Source organism: Lemur catta, chromosome 2, assembly GCF_020740605.2.
Source record: "Lemur catta isolate mLemCat1 chromosome 2, mLemCat1.pri, whole genome shotgun sequence".
NCBI lineage: Eukaryota > Metazoa > Chordata > Mammalia > Primates > Lemuridae > Lemur > Lemur catta.
In genome coordinates, this window is record NC_059129.1 from 4,437,261 (window position 1) to 4,450,637 (window position 13,377).

Consider the following 13,377-nt stretch of genomic DNA (forward strand, 5'->3'; position numbering starts at 1 on the left):
AAAGTATACACACGGAGGTTAAGCTGCCTCTGCAACCTGCTTTTTTCATTCTGGGCTCTCCCCTTTAGAGCCAAACGCTTTTTTGGAGACAACCTGTGTCTGATACAGCTTCATTTTGTTAACAGCAGAAGTGAACAGAGGTTAAAAAACTGAACATACAAGGGGATGCCTAGATAGGATTTTAAAGTTTCATTGAAAATAAGACAGAAATAAATTACTGATCGTACTTGTATCACCTGTGCGATGTGGCTATAACACAGTTTCATATTAGGTACAGTGCCCAAGCTATTTTGATGGAATACATGGGGAGAGAGAGATTTTCTGTTTCATCAGAGAGAAGTTTTGCTTTTCCCTGAAGCTACGGCCTCAGCCTCCCCAGGGAAATCTTTCTCCCGTAGAAGGGATTGTCTGCAAAGGGTGGGCTGCCGGGGGCTAAATCCATTAAAAACCAATTGGAGGAAGAGCTGTTACTTGCTTAGGAAGGGAAAATAAATAAATAAAAGTAATAATAAAAAAAGAAGCTCATTACCTAGAGCAAAATGACTGCTTTAGAATTAAGAAATTGACAGTTAATGTTTAATTATACCAGCCTGGTGAAAACGTAAACACAGAGCTTTCCCGACACTTAACACAAGCATGTGTGCGCTCCTTCTTCCATCAATTGGGGAAGATTTATGATCGTTAAGTGCCAATAACTTGAACAGTATCCAACTAACCTTTGCGTAAATAGGTCTGTTGTGTTCATTTTGCAGGGAAAATACAGTCTCGCTATCAGCATCGCCAAGATTTCTTCAATTTTCGTTTATTCCCATCGTTCTCTTTAATTACCTGCAATCTTTCCGATTTTAGGCTCTTCATTAATTTTTTTTTCTCCGTTAATAGTTTCATTAAGGAAACAAGGCTCTATATGAATGTGAGGCTGTGTTTCTTCGGGTCTGCTTCTCCTGTGGGGGGTCTGAGTTCTCCCACGACTGGCTTGCGGTCCAGCACAACCTCACCTGCAGCCTGGGAGCTGCGGTCTTCAGCATCAGCCTTACCTGTCGCCAGCCGGGAGGGGCAGCTTGGCTTCTGCTCATTCCCTTACTGCTTAGCACAATGCCTGTGCACAGCAGGCACTCGATAAATGTGTTTAAAGGAAGAGGGAAGGAGGGAGGGAGGAAGAGAGGAAGAGAGGGATAGAGACTGGGAGGTGGGAGGGAGGGTGGGAGAGAGAGAAGAAGGAGAGGAGAAGAACCCTACTAACTTGAAGAAAGTGGAGGCCTGCCATCCCAGGGCTTACCAGCAGATTCTATCTCTTAAAAGAAAAAAGAACCAAGATTATTTGAGCCTTCTTTGTTCATAAGGACCTGTAGAATCTTCTCCCTGGGGAATTTCAGGGTCACATAAACCCTGCTGCAACTTAATTATTTTAAGAAGTTATAAAAGAATTTCAGCATCATAATGAAGCTATGGTTATAACCTTACATTAAATAATTAAGTAGAAGGACATCTACTTTTATAATTCAAATCTAATGGAAGGTTCGTATTTAAAATCCTATTGGATTGTTTTAGGAAACTTTCCTTTTTGTTAAAAAAAAATTATGATTTCGGCTAGATGTGGTGGCGCAGGCCTGTAATCCTAGCACGTTGGAATGCAGAGGCAGGAGTATCGCTTGAGGTCAGGAGTTCTAGACCAGCCTGAGCAAGCGTGAGACCCTGTCTTTACAAAAAAATAGAAAAATTAGCTGGGCACAGTGGTGCACACCTGCAGTCCCAGCTACTGGGGAGGCTGAGGCAGGAGGATCGCTTCAGCCCAAGAGTTTGAGGCTGCAGTGAGGCTATAATGATGCCACTACACACTAGCTGGGGTGACAGAGCAAGACCCTGTCTCAAAAAAATAAAAGGGGTGATTTGGCTAGTAATAATACAAGGATTTTGCTTAACCAAACTTTTCAGAAACGAATGTGTTATACAGAGACATGTCATCATTACTGGGAGGATTTTGAGAAAATATTCCATTTCTGGTTCTTCCAGAGCATCTATATCTATCAGGAAAACAATTTCTGAGATGGGGGTTAAAAATTAGGGCTGTTATTAGCTATTGGCATTGTGGACATTAAAAAAAAAAAGTTCCTGTAAATGCATGCATTATTTCACATACGTCAGAATACCTGCCTTTTGCGAACACAGCTCAATATACTTAACTAAATTTGGGCATTTAGGCCGGACCTGGTAGAGTGCTCCTGTAGTCCCATCTACTTTGGAGGCTGAGGCAGGAGGATGGCTTGAGCCAGGAGTTGGAGGCTGCAGTGAGCTACAATGATGCCACTGGACTCAAGCGTGGGTGACAGCAGGACCCTGTCTCAAAAATAAAATAATAAAATAAAATAAAATAAATAAATAAAATAAAAAATTGGGACATTTATAAAGACAGGCATAGCTCAGACTTTCATGGTTGCTAGGACATACTCAAATATGCCATGATGATAAAGTCTGACCAGAAGTCACCCTTAAGATGAATCACATATTTTAAGATTAACTCTGTTGAGATAAATTGACACAGAATAATACAAATCAACCCCCAAAAGCAGCTGGCTTTGGAAAAGCAAATTCACGGGAATTTGTAATCATATGTCGTATAACACAATTTTGACCTTGTGTTAGGCATTAGAATTCAAATAAATTCATTTTGCAACCTAGTCTCCCCAAGAACTTTGCTCCTAGATAACAAAGTAACACACACAGGTGCGCACACACACAATACTATAGTATGTGCACTAACTTCTTTACAAAGAATCACTGCCGGTGGGCATATAATTTAACATTTTTCATCTAATGCTCAGAATAAAGTACAACATCAAATTGAATCATTTTTCAGGTTTTCATCTTGTTCCTTTGGTTTTGATTAGCTAGCATTTTCCATATCCTAGTCGCTAACTTGGAAGGGATCACCAATTTTACATGTGCCAAACGGAAATGTAACCTGGATGTGTGAGGGGCAGGAGGGAATTTTGACAAAATATATCTTATTTAAATAAAAAGAAATTAATGCTTCTTTTGATAAATCTATTAAAATAGCTGCTATTTAGTCCAGAGTGAAAAACTGATATATTTAAAAATCTATTGACATATTTGTTAAGTGTACAATACAGTATTGACTGCAGTCACTCTGCAGTTGACTGCAGTCACTCTGCTGTAGAGCAGATCACTAGAACTAATTCATTTGACACAGCTGTAACTTTACACCAATTGAACAACTCTTCGTTTTTCCCTCCCTTGGTCCCTGGTAACCATCATTCTATTCTCTGCGTCTGTGAGTTTGGATATTATAGATACCTCATGTCAGCAGAATCACACAGCCCTTGGCCTTGCGTGACGGGGTTATTTTACTTACCGAAATGTCCTCCACATTCATCGCTATAGTTGCAAATGGCAAGATTTCCTTCTTCTTTAAGGCTGCATAATATTCCACTGTAGGTATACGCCACTTTTCTTATCCACTCATTTGTCGGTGGGCGCTAGGTTGCTTTCCTGTCTTGGCTATTGTGAACAGTGCTGCAGTGAACACGGGAGTGCAGGTATCTCTTCATCATGGTTTCATTTCTTTGGCTGTGTATCCAGAAGTGGGATTGCTCCATCATCTGGTAATTCTATTTTTAATTTTTTGAGAAAACCTCTTGCTGTCTTCCATAGTGGCTGCACCATTCTACATTCCCACCAGCAATGTGCAAGGGATCAGTTTCTCCACGTCCTGGCGGCCAACACTTGTTATTTTTTGTCATTTTGATAATAACCATCCTAAAAGGTGTGAGGTAGCATTTCATTGTGGTTTTGTTTGCATTACCCTGCTGATTAGTTACCTGTATTACACACTTACAAATGTGTTAAGTGGGTAGATCTCATGTTAAGTGTTCTTACCCCCCATCACTCACACGCAAAACAAAGGGACACAAAGAAACTTTTGGAGGTGCAAGATATGTCTATTATCTTGATTGTGGTGAGGGTTCTATGGGTATGTGCCCAAACCCATCAAATTGTATACATTTAATATGTGCAGTTTTTATACATCAATTGCACCTCAATAAATATGTAAAAATCTGTGATATTCTTGTGTGAAAGGCTAGCATATTTATGGAGACTTGTTAGTTACATTTTGTGAATTCTTAGTCACATTCAGTGACTGCAATGAGTCAGAGGTTGCAACTAACATATTTCTTTACTAGTGTTCTAAAGTCTCAGAATTAGCGATAAACCCTAGTATCTAAGGGAGGGTTGGCCACAAGTTGAGAACGGAACCTTCATCCCTTGATGTCATCTGCTCCACTGGATCCCAGGGCTAAGCTGAACTACTCACAACATGCATACTGAAGGAAAATTGACTCTGATGAGCAGGTAGAATTCACTCTAATGTCTGCGATTGGTCATGGGCCCCTGAGACATTGTAGAAATGTCCACCCCTCCCCTTTGGACTGCCTGTAGTTACGTCTAATGTAGCACATCCTTTGAGAACTGGAAAACCCAGCAAGTTTGTTACTATTGTTATTGTTTTATTTTTACGAGTTCAATCAAGACCCTTTCAGAAGAGTCTGATTTGAGTATGCAAATAGAAAAAGAAAAAATAAATACTGGGTTCAGCTTCTTAGCCCAAAACATATATATCACCTTGAATTGGCTGAAACCGTTCTCCTATGTTTGCTTTAATATCATACACTTCAGTTTTGGAACTAAAATGATAAAGTCCACAAACATGTTAGAGGTTGTTATAGTTGAACAAAATATTCAGAATGCATAATCTTCCTAGATTCCCATTTTATTGGAAATGTACAAATGTTTTAGTCTTTTGTATTTGTTTTTCTTCCCAAATAATTATTTTTAAATTGCTGGAATGTTTTGAAGCAGAACCATGAAAAGTATACATATATTTTTTTATTTGCTAAGGCCTTTTCAATTGCGAGTGATAGAAACTCAGTTCAAAATGTTAAACAAACTAGAAACTGGTGGTGAGGGTGGGGTTGTCACCTTACTGTCTTCAGGCACAGCTGGATCCAGGATTGCAATCCATGGTAGTGAAGCCTGTCTCTTTCTCTCCCTCACCCTCTTCCTCTCTTTACTTTTTGCACAGTTGCACAGACTTTCTGTATGTAGTAAGCGTGTTTACCCATGATGATTCAGCAATCCTGCCTGCAGATACTTCACTCCCCTACAACTCTGCAGGTATGTTCCAGAAAGACTGGAAATGGCCTAGCCTCAGTGATGGTCCATTCCCGAACCAGTCATGATGAGATGTGATTGGTTGATTCTACATCATGCATTAATTCCTGCTAGAGCTTGGGGGGCCTGTTAAAGAGAAGAGGTCTTTGTGGCATTTGTTAAAGACAGTAAGGAAGACTTTATTGATGGCAGGTATAGGGACCGCTGCGATGGGGTCTTGCAGTGGAGGAGAGAGATCGGGCTCAACTCTGAATATAAAAAGTGGCAATTGATAGCCAAGGAGCAGGGTTGGTGGTGGGGGGTGGGTTGTTAGTGGATGGAAGATTACTAAGCGGAAACAGCAGGGGTAAGGGAAGATTTCAGACCTAGGAAAATTCTTGCTGAGACTGGACAATGCAGGAACAAGCACAGAAGCCCCAACGTCAGCCCAATTGGGAAAAAGATTCAGAAGAATCTGATTAGAGTTTGACCAAGGAGAGAAACTTTGCCAGTGCCCACCCTGGCCGCAGGGCACTGGGCCCTCCAGAACAGAGGGCTTCTGTGCCCAGAGAAGCTGGACAGTCGATAATGAAGAGGGTCCCTGCACCTGGTATTCCCACTTCTCAGAAGCAGAGAGTGAGATTTCAGGAAGTGACGTGACTTGAACAAGGTCACTTGGCTAACAAGCATGGAGGTGGAATTAATTAAAAGGCCGAATTTAAAGTGAGTACTTCCCAATGTCAGTGCAGACGCATATACTTTGATGAACTTAGAGAAATAAGATAACCAAGATTTCATCTAGTTTCCTGGGAAGGTATAAAATAAATAGAAAACCATTTACTCATCTATTGAACAAATACTTATCGATATTCTTTATGTAGTAGGTGCTGTGCTGAACACAGCAGAGAACAAAACGGACAAAAAAATCTATGTTCTCAAAGAGCTCATATACTTAAACACCATCAGAGTAATTTACTGCTTTAGAAAATACAATGTATGCCTTCTAGTAATAGAATATACTTTGTTATTTCTGAGGTGTGAAAACCACATAATAAGATTTATACCATAGAAAAAGATATAATCCTCATTGCTTACATACACACACACATACACACCCCGCATACATTTATTCACGACATAAATTAAGTCTTTGTGATTTCAATCCAGTCCATTCAACATGAAGATTAATAATCTGGTGTTATCTTGAAGTGATACCTCTCTCCTTAAAATAATTAAATCATAGCCCCGAAAGGAACTTGGGGAACTTCTAATCTGTCCCCCTGTGTCATATACAAAAATTAACTGCATCTCTCTCAAACAAAGACGTGAAACAATAACCACTGTCTGTCTGTGCATGTGATTTGCCAGGCACGGTGCAGATGGTTCATCACGCACCCTCTCATTTCATCATCACGGCAACCCAACAAGGCAGGTACCTACCTTTGGCTGTTACTCTCATTCACAGGAGGAAAAGCTGAGTCTTGTGTTCTGTGTCCTTGGACTGTTAACATGGGAAGTCTTTAAAATTTGTCTAGTCCGTTAAAGTAAGAATACAGCTTTACTTCCATTCCTCACTGATTCGAAGACGCAGAGTCCAGTGGAGAGAGGCAGGTGGATGGACAGCTCTTTGTCAAGCTCCTTACCTTGATGAAATGGGACAGATGAGGTCCTCTAGAGGGTTCTTGGAGAAGGCATGAAAAGCAAAGCCATCAGGCCAAAACCAGAGGTGGGGAAACAACAGGCGCTCAGTGAGTGGGTCGTGAAGCTCTGACTCAAGGCGGGCAAGTGGAAGCTGCCGGTCAAGGCCATTGCTCAGCGGTGCACCAAGTAAGATGAGTAGCGATGCCAGAATCCAGGGCCTCATCCTCCTCGGAGATTGACAGCCAGCATCTGGCCTGCCAAGAGTGTAGACCAAGCACTCGGTGAATTTAGTTTTATGTACAGCCTTGTAAGGCTGGATGGATAATTCTTCATGGTGTTCTTTAGTGGGAGAAGAGAAACGGGGGCGACTGCTTTAAATACCTTTCAGGAGTAGACAGCTTTCAGACACCGAAGTCCAGCCTTTCACAACACATCGCACGTCAGCCCCTGCCGGGGTTCTCTGCTGGCATTTCAGAGACGGGCGGACGCCACGGCGTTGCGGTTGACATGGCAACTTGGCCAGGTATGAGCTCGCATGTATAGCGTTTATTGCTCGAGGTGTTAAAAAACAAATCACATCTTTAAAAGGTCAGCGTGGTTTATACTAACTATGGGAGCACTGAGAGACACCCTCTGGGGCAAGCCTATTTATTATTCCTCAAATTAGGAGACTAATACGGCCTCAATGCAGAGAACTGGGAAACGAGAAGAGAAGGAAACCGCGTCGCCTGTGACCTCCCCACCATCGTCCCTTTGGTGACTGCGCTGTGCTTTCCTAGAGAGAAAGCGGGGTTCGCATTGTTGATGTTATTGTTGTTGGTTTCTTTCGTTTTCCCTTTATTAATTAATTTTCTCTTTTTTCCCCCAAAGCATAGTGTTTATGATGAGTGATGTTTAGGACCGTTGCTAGGGGCTGAGTGTTTGTGTCCTTCTACATTCAAAGGTTGGCACTTAGTGGCCAATGCAGTGGTATGAACAGGTGAGTCCTTTAGAAGGTGCTGAGGTCATGAGGGCTCTGTGGTCATGTAGGGGATTAGTGCCCTTATAAAAGAGGCTTGAGGGCCAGGCACGGTGGCTCACGCCTGTAATCCTAGCACTCTGGGAGGCCGAGGCGGGAGGATCACTTGAAGTCGGGGCTTCAAGACCAACCAGCCCTAAGCAAGAGCAAGACCACATCGCTACTAAAAAAAAAAAAAAAAAAAAAAGAAAGAAAAAACTAGCTCGACAACTAAAAATAGAAAAAAATTAGCTGGGTGTGGTGGTGCTCACCTGTAGTCCCAGCTACCAGGGAGGCTGAGGCAGGAGGATCGCTTGAGCCCAGGAGTTTGAGGTTTCTGTGAGCTAGGCTGATGCCACAGCATTCAAGCTCAGGCAACAGAGAGAGATTCTGTCTCAAAAAATAAATAAATAAAATAAAAGAAGAAAAAATAAACATAAAAGATGCTCGAAGGAATCTGCCTTTTTCCACCATGTGAGGATGCAGAAGGCATGATCTACGAGGAACAGGACCTCGCCACACACTGGATTTGCAGATGCCTTCATCTTGGACTTCCCTCCTAGCCTCCAGAACTGTGAGCAACACATTTCTGTTGTTTATAAATTACCCAGTTTAAGATATTTTGCTGCAGCAGCCCGAATGGACTGGGACAACTGTGTTTGGGATGGATTTAGAGGAAAGACGCGGTACTTGTTAAAAGTGGCAAGTCACAAACTTAGAAATACTAGTTGTAATTCATTGATGTGAAGCTGAAGCTGTCTACCCCCAGAGGGTCTTTTGCACTGTGTGTGTGGACGGATACAGTCCGGTGGAACCAAAGAGGGCTGCTCATGTTTACTCTTGATCTACACATGCAGGGAGTTGTCCTCATTTGGTTGTGTTTGTTGATTCAGCAGAAAGCCCTCCCGAGCGGTGGAGAATCGGAGGGGCCGATCATACCCGAAGTCTCCTGACCCCTGAGCCAGGAAGACGCTCTGAGATGTGCACAGCACAGTTGTTCACAGAAATGCTTTGTCACGTGCTTTGGTTATTCCATATAAATTATCACTTGGCAAAATGGTCATTTGGTAAATTGTCAACAAATTGGGTTATTGTGCAAATTAATTTCTAGGGCATTGCTCTGTTTCCATCCCTTTAAAGGTGTCATTGTTTCTAATGTGTTGAGAGCCTGTTGTGCACCTCTAACTTTTGAAGGTTCTGTGCACACCCGCAGTCCTGCCTTCGTGGAGTTGCATTTCAGAGCATGTAGAAGACCCAGTGCTGTGGCTCCTCCCCGTAACCTCCCCAGTTCTGCTGCTCCTGCTATGTGCTGTCCCTGCTCATTCAGCACCTTTGTGTGTCGTATAGATAAATACGGGCTAGGATGATGAGGGGTGCTGGAAGCCCTTCAACCTCCTTCCTTTAAGGTGATGGTTTCTTTTGGAAAATTGATCTGTAAACAGGCTTTTTAAGTTGCACATACTTTTTAACTCCATGGCCTCAGGTGTAAGTCAACAAATGCCTAAGTAGTGTTCTCTGAGCTGTTGCATCAACTTTGCTTTTGTTGTTGTTGTTGTTAACAAGGTCTCCCTCTGTCACCCAGGCTGGAGTGCAGTGGCAAGTGACAGTGGCAGGCTAATAGCTCACTGCAGTGCACCACCACACCCAGCTGATTTTTAAATTGTTTTTCCAGAGACGGGGTCTTTCTTTGTTGCCCAGGCTGCTCCCAAACTCCTGGCCTCAAGTCATCCTCCCACCTCGGCCTCCCAAAGTGCTAGGATTACAGGTGTGAGCCGCTGCATGCCCACCCAATCTTGCTGTTTGAGAGTTTGCATGAGTTGATGGTTGTGACTAATGTTAACCATGTCCAAGAAGTAGACTTTAGGAAGGCTACTCTCATGCTCCCATGAGATGTTGTCACCAGAGAATAAGTGACATCTTAGTAAAATGAAAAGGCTAAAAATTGTATGAACCTGAGATTAAACACCGCTGTTGGTGACATGCTGGTCATCTGGGGTGCCTCAGTCATACCCATCTTTCTCTAATCTTTAGATTCTTCATCTTTCAGGTGAAGACGAGAGCTTCCATGTTCTTTCTCAAAAAGTAAAGGATTGTCATTGTTATTTCCAATGCCATTATTAAATCCAGTCTCTAGTAGTATGTCGTATTGGTTAAGAGCAAGGCTCTGGAGCCAGGGTTTGAGTCCTGCCACTTTCTACTTAGCTGTGTGAGCCTGGGCAAGTTACTTAACCTCTCTGATGATCCATGGCTTTTCCTGGAAGTGGCACCATATTAGTACCTCTTTCGCAGTATTGCTGTGGGGATGCTGAGAAAAGGCAGGCAATGTGCCTGCAGCAATGCCTGGACGTAGTCAAGTGCCCCACAAATGGTAGCTATCAGTGTTGTTGCTGTTATTTTATTATCCAGAGCATGCATCGCTTTTGTCATTCTTTTCCTACTCTTTCATCATTCTGGCATTTCCAGGTCTTAAACTTGTAGTCGCCTTAGGAGTAGGAATAGTGTATATTTGTGGCTGTCAGGGCCTCTTTGAAGGCTGTGCATGGTGGATCATGTTAATATGGTAAGGACTTTATCTGTCCCATCATTCCGGGTCTTGCTTCGTTTATTCTGCCACAGATAGCACTTATTATACAAGCCTGTAGTATATATGTAATGAACTGGTATCAAGGTTCTTTGGAAATTGTATTTTCCTTAGAACTTTCCGAGACTTCCTTCCAGTACAAAATACTGAGCATCTAGCCCATTGAGAATTAACTTAGAATGCTCATGTGACTTGGATTGGCTTTTAAAACCTTGTTCTGGATTCTTAAACCATTTGTGATTGAGGCTTACAACCGTATAACAATCCTCCTAAATTCTGGGAGTGAACGTAAGTCCCGTAATGCTATTAAGGAAAGAGAGAGTCATATATTTTCTGATATATGGAGGGATATCTTTGAAGGGAGCCATGTGGGGGTAGTTTCACCTTGGTATGTTCCCAAAGGGCAGAGACAAGAGGCATGGAAAGATTAGGATCTGACTTCCCGATCGTTCCTTGACTGTGATCCATTGTTCCTTCCTTCATTGTGCCACAGAATACATAATTTTGACTTTGTGTGGGTTACCTAATATGTAAGGGTGGTTAATAAATACCATCATGCCCTGCTTCACATGAATCAGAGAATTTGAGGTGTCTGTCACCTGCAGGGTTCCAGCCCTTGCCTAAGGTTCAGCCAGGGTGTAAATCCTCCACTAACCCGCCGGGACCACTTGGTTCATTGGCCCAGAGCTTCTGTTCTGTGCCAAACAGTGGCCTGTGTGCTCTTGCCAGCAAAACAGGTGTGATCTTCAGGGAGCTTTAAGTCTAGAGGGGGAGGCAAATATTGATTAAAGAAACACACAAAGAATATCTAATGAAGATGGAGAAAAATACTGTAAAGGAAAAATAAATTAAAAAAATGTTCTTTGAAATACAACGGCAAATAAAGCTGACTTGGGCTGGGTCAGAGAAGGATTAGTTTATGACCAGGGATGAACTATCTTTTTAAAGATTTACTCGCCTCTGAATGAAGAATGTATTAAATACGGAAAGCAAGACGAACACGATAAAGGCATGCCAAATTTTTAGGGAAACGGTTGTTGAGAGTTCTAAGCAGACTTTTGGCCACCAGCCAATTCCACAGGCTGGTGCCATGTTTTCTGTGCCCGCTGATGTGCGTGTGTGATAACACTGCTTGTTTTCCTTTTTAACATCAATCTATTAATTTGAAAGTATATGGAGAGATAATCAAAGACATTATCTCCATTTGGAGGCGCCCAGAACCACACATCGAAATCCCAGCACTCACCCATTCAAGGAGCACGTGTCATAGTTTGATGGCCCCGAGAGGCGGACTTTATTTGCTTGCCACGATCAGGTGAGGTTGATCGGCCTAAGAAACTGGATTTTATTTTTTTATTTTATTTATGTATTTATTTATTTTTTTAATTTCAGCTCATCATGGGGGTACATAAGTTTAGGTCATATACATTGCCCATGTCCTGCCCATCCCCCCAAGTCAGAGTCCCAAGCGCGTCCATTCTCGTTCTCCAGACAATGTGCCTGGCACTCATCATGTAGTCATACCTCCATCCCCTCCCCCCCCCACCTCCCCGGGTCTGCACCTTCAAGCATGACCATTCCCCAGAGGGTGTGCAACGCACTCATCATGTAGGCATACACCCATCCCCTCCCCCCACTCCCCATCCCAGTCTGATATCCAATTGGTATCCTTCCCCTATGAATGTGGAGCATGGTGTCCCTTTGCCCTGGGTATTTAAAAATAGACCGAGAATTTCTCCGAGGGCATCTTTCAGATACACTTTAGCAGCCTGAGGAAGGCTGCTCCCAGGACAGATTTAAATCTGAAACAAAATGGCAGTTAAACAAGGTGAGTGGGTTCAGGTTAAAAGCACCTACCTCTTTCCGCTCATCCGAGATCTTTGCTGGTTGGACAAGGTTCACTGAGAGAGGCTGGTTGGATTCCCTGGCTGCTGCCCTGATCAGCAAAGCATTCAGGAATACAAGTCTCTGTTGTTATTAATATTTTTCTCTGTCAAAAGACTGGAAATATGAATTTGCTTACCCATTTTGTTGGATAGGTTTGAGCTGAGAGATTTTTGTACCAGGGAGTTTCTGGGCCTGAAGGTGAAGGTTGTTGGTTTTTTTTATTCCTCCCCCATCCCCTTTTTTTAATTTTGTAGGGACCAGGCAGTTTGCTGCTCTCTGCTGCCCCCTGTTGCTCTGGACTGGGAACAGCTGGTTTTCCACTGAAGGTGGTTCTTTAAATAACCGTGGCAAAGAGCTTCCTGTGAGGTTGAACATTGGGTTCCTGGCGTCACGTGAGGTTGACTGATTTATGAAACTGACTTTTAAATGAAAGTTGAGCTAAATGAGACCATCTAGCAACAGCAGGAGTCCCAGAGTTAATGCAAATAATGAAAGAAGGAAGTGAACAGCCGTGAGCCCCTCTTTCCGGTGGGCGCACTCCAGCTACCTGCAGCTGCGCTTAGCTGCTTGAGGGTCCCGGTCTTTGTAGTTGTGCCCTGGAGTTAAGTTCAGTTAAACAAACATCCTCTTAGTTCCAGTTTTTCCAGGTCCTGCAACTAGCAGGTAGAGTTGGCAGGGAGGAGGGAGTGTAGCCACACAGCGAGTGGTTAAATTTCAAGTTTGGAGTCTGACCACAGCTTCGAATACTAACGTCACCTCTTGTCAGCTGTGTGGCTTGAATATGTTGCTTAAACCCTCTGAGCTTTAGTCTCCATGTCTGTGTAACGGGGATTATGGTAGCACCTGATTCAGAGATGGTTGTGAGAAGCAGTGAGGAAATTGTAATAATTATCGTTTGCGGGTCACTTAACTAATGCCAGTGCACTTTTAAGCACTTTACTTCCATCATCTTTTTAATCCTTGCGGCATTCTTATGTTCAGTGATCATCCCTGTTTTGCAAATAAGAAAGTAGAAACCTCAAAAGATAAAGTTATATCTTTAAGGTTTAGCGTAACATCTGTCAGGAGTGTTGTTGCTGTTGTTTGTGTTTGTGTTTTTGTT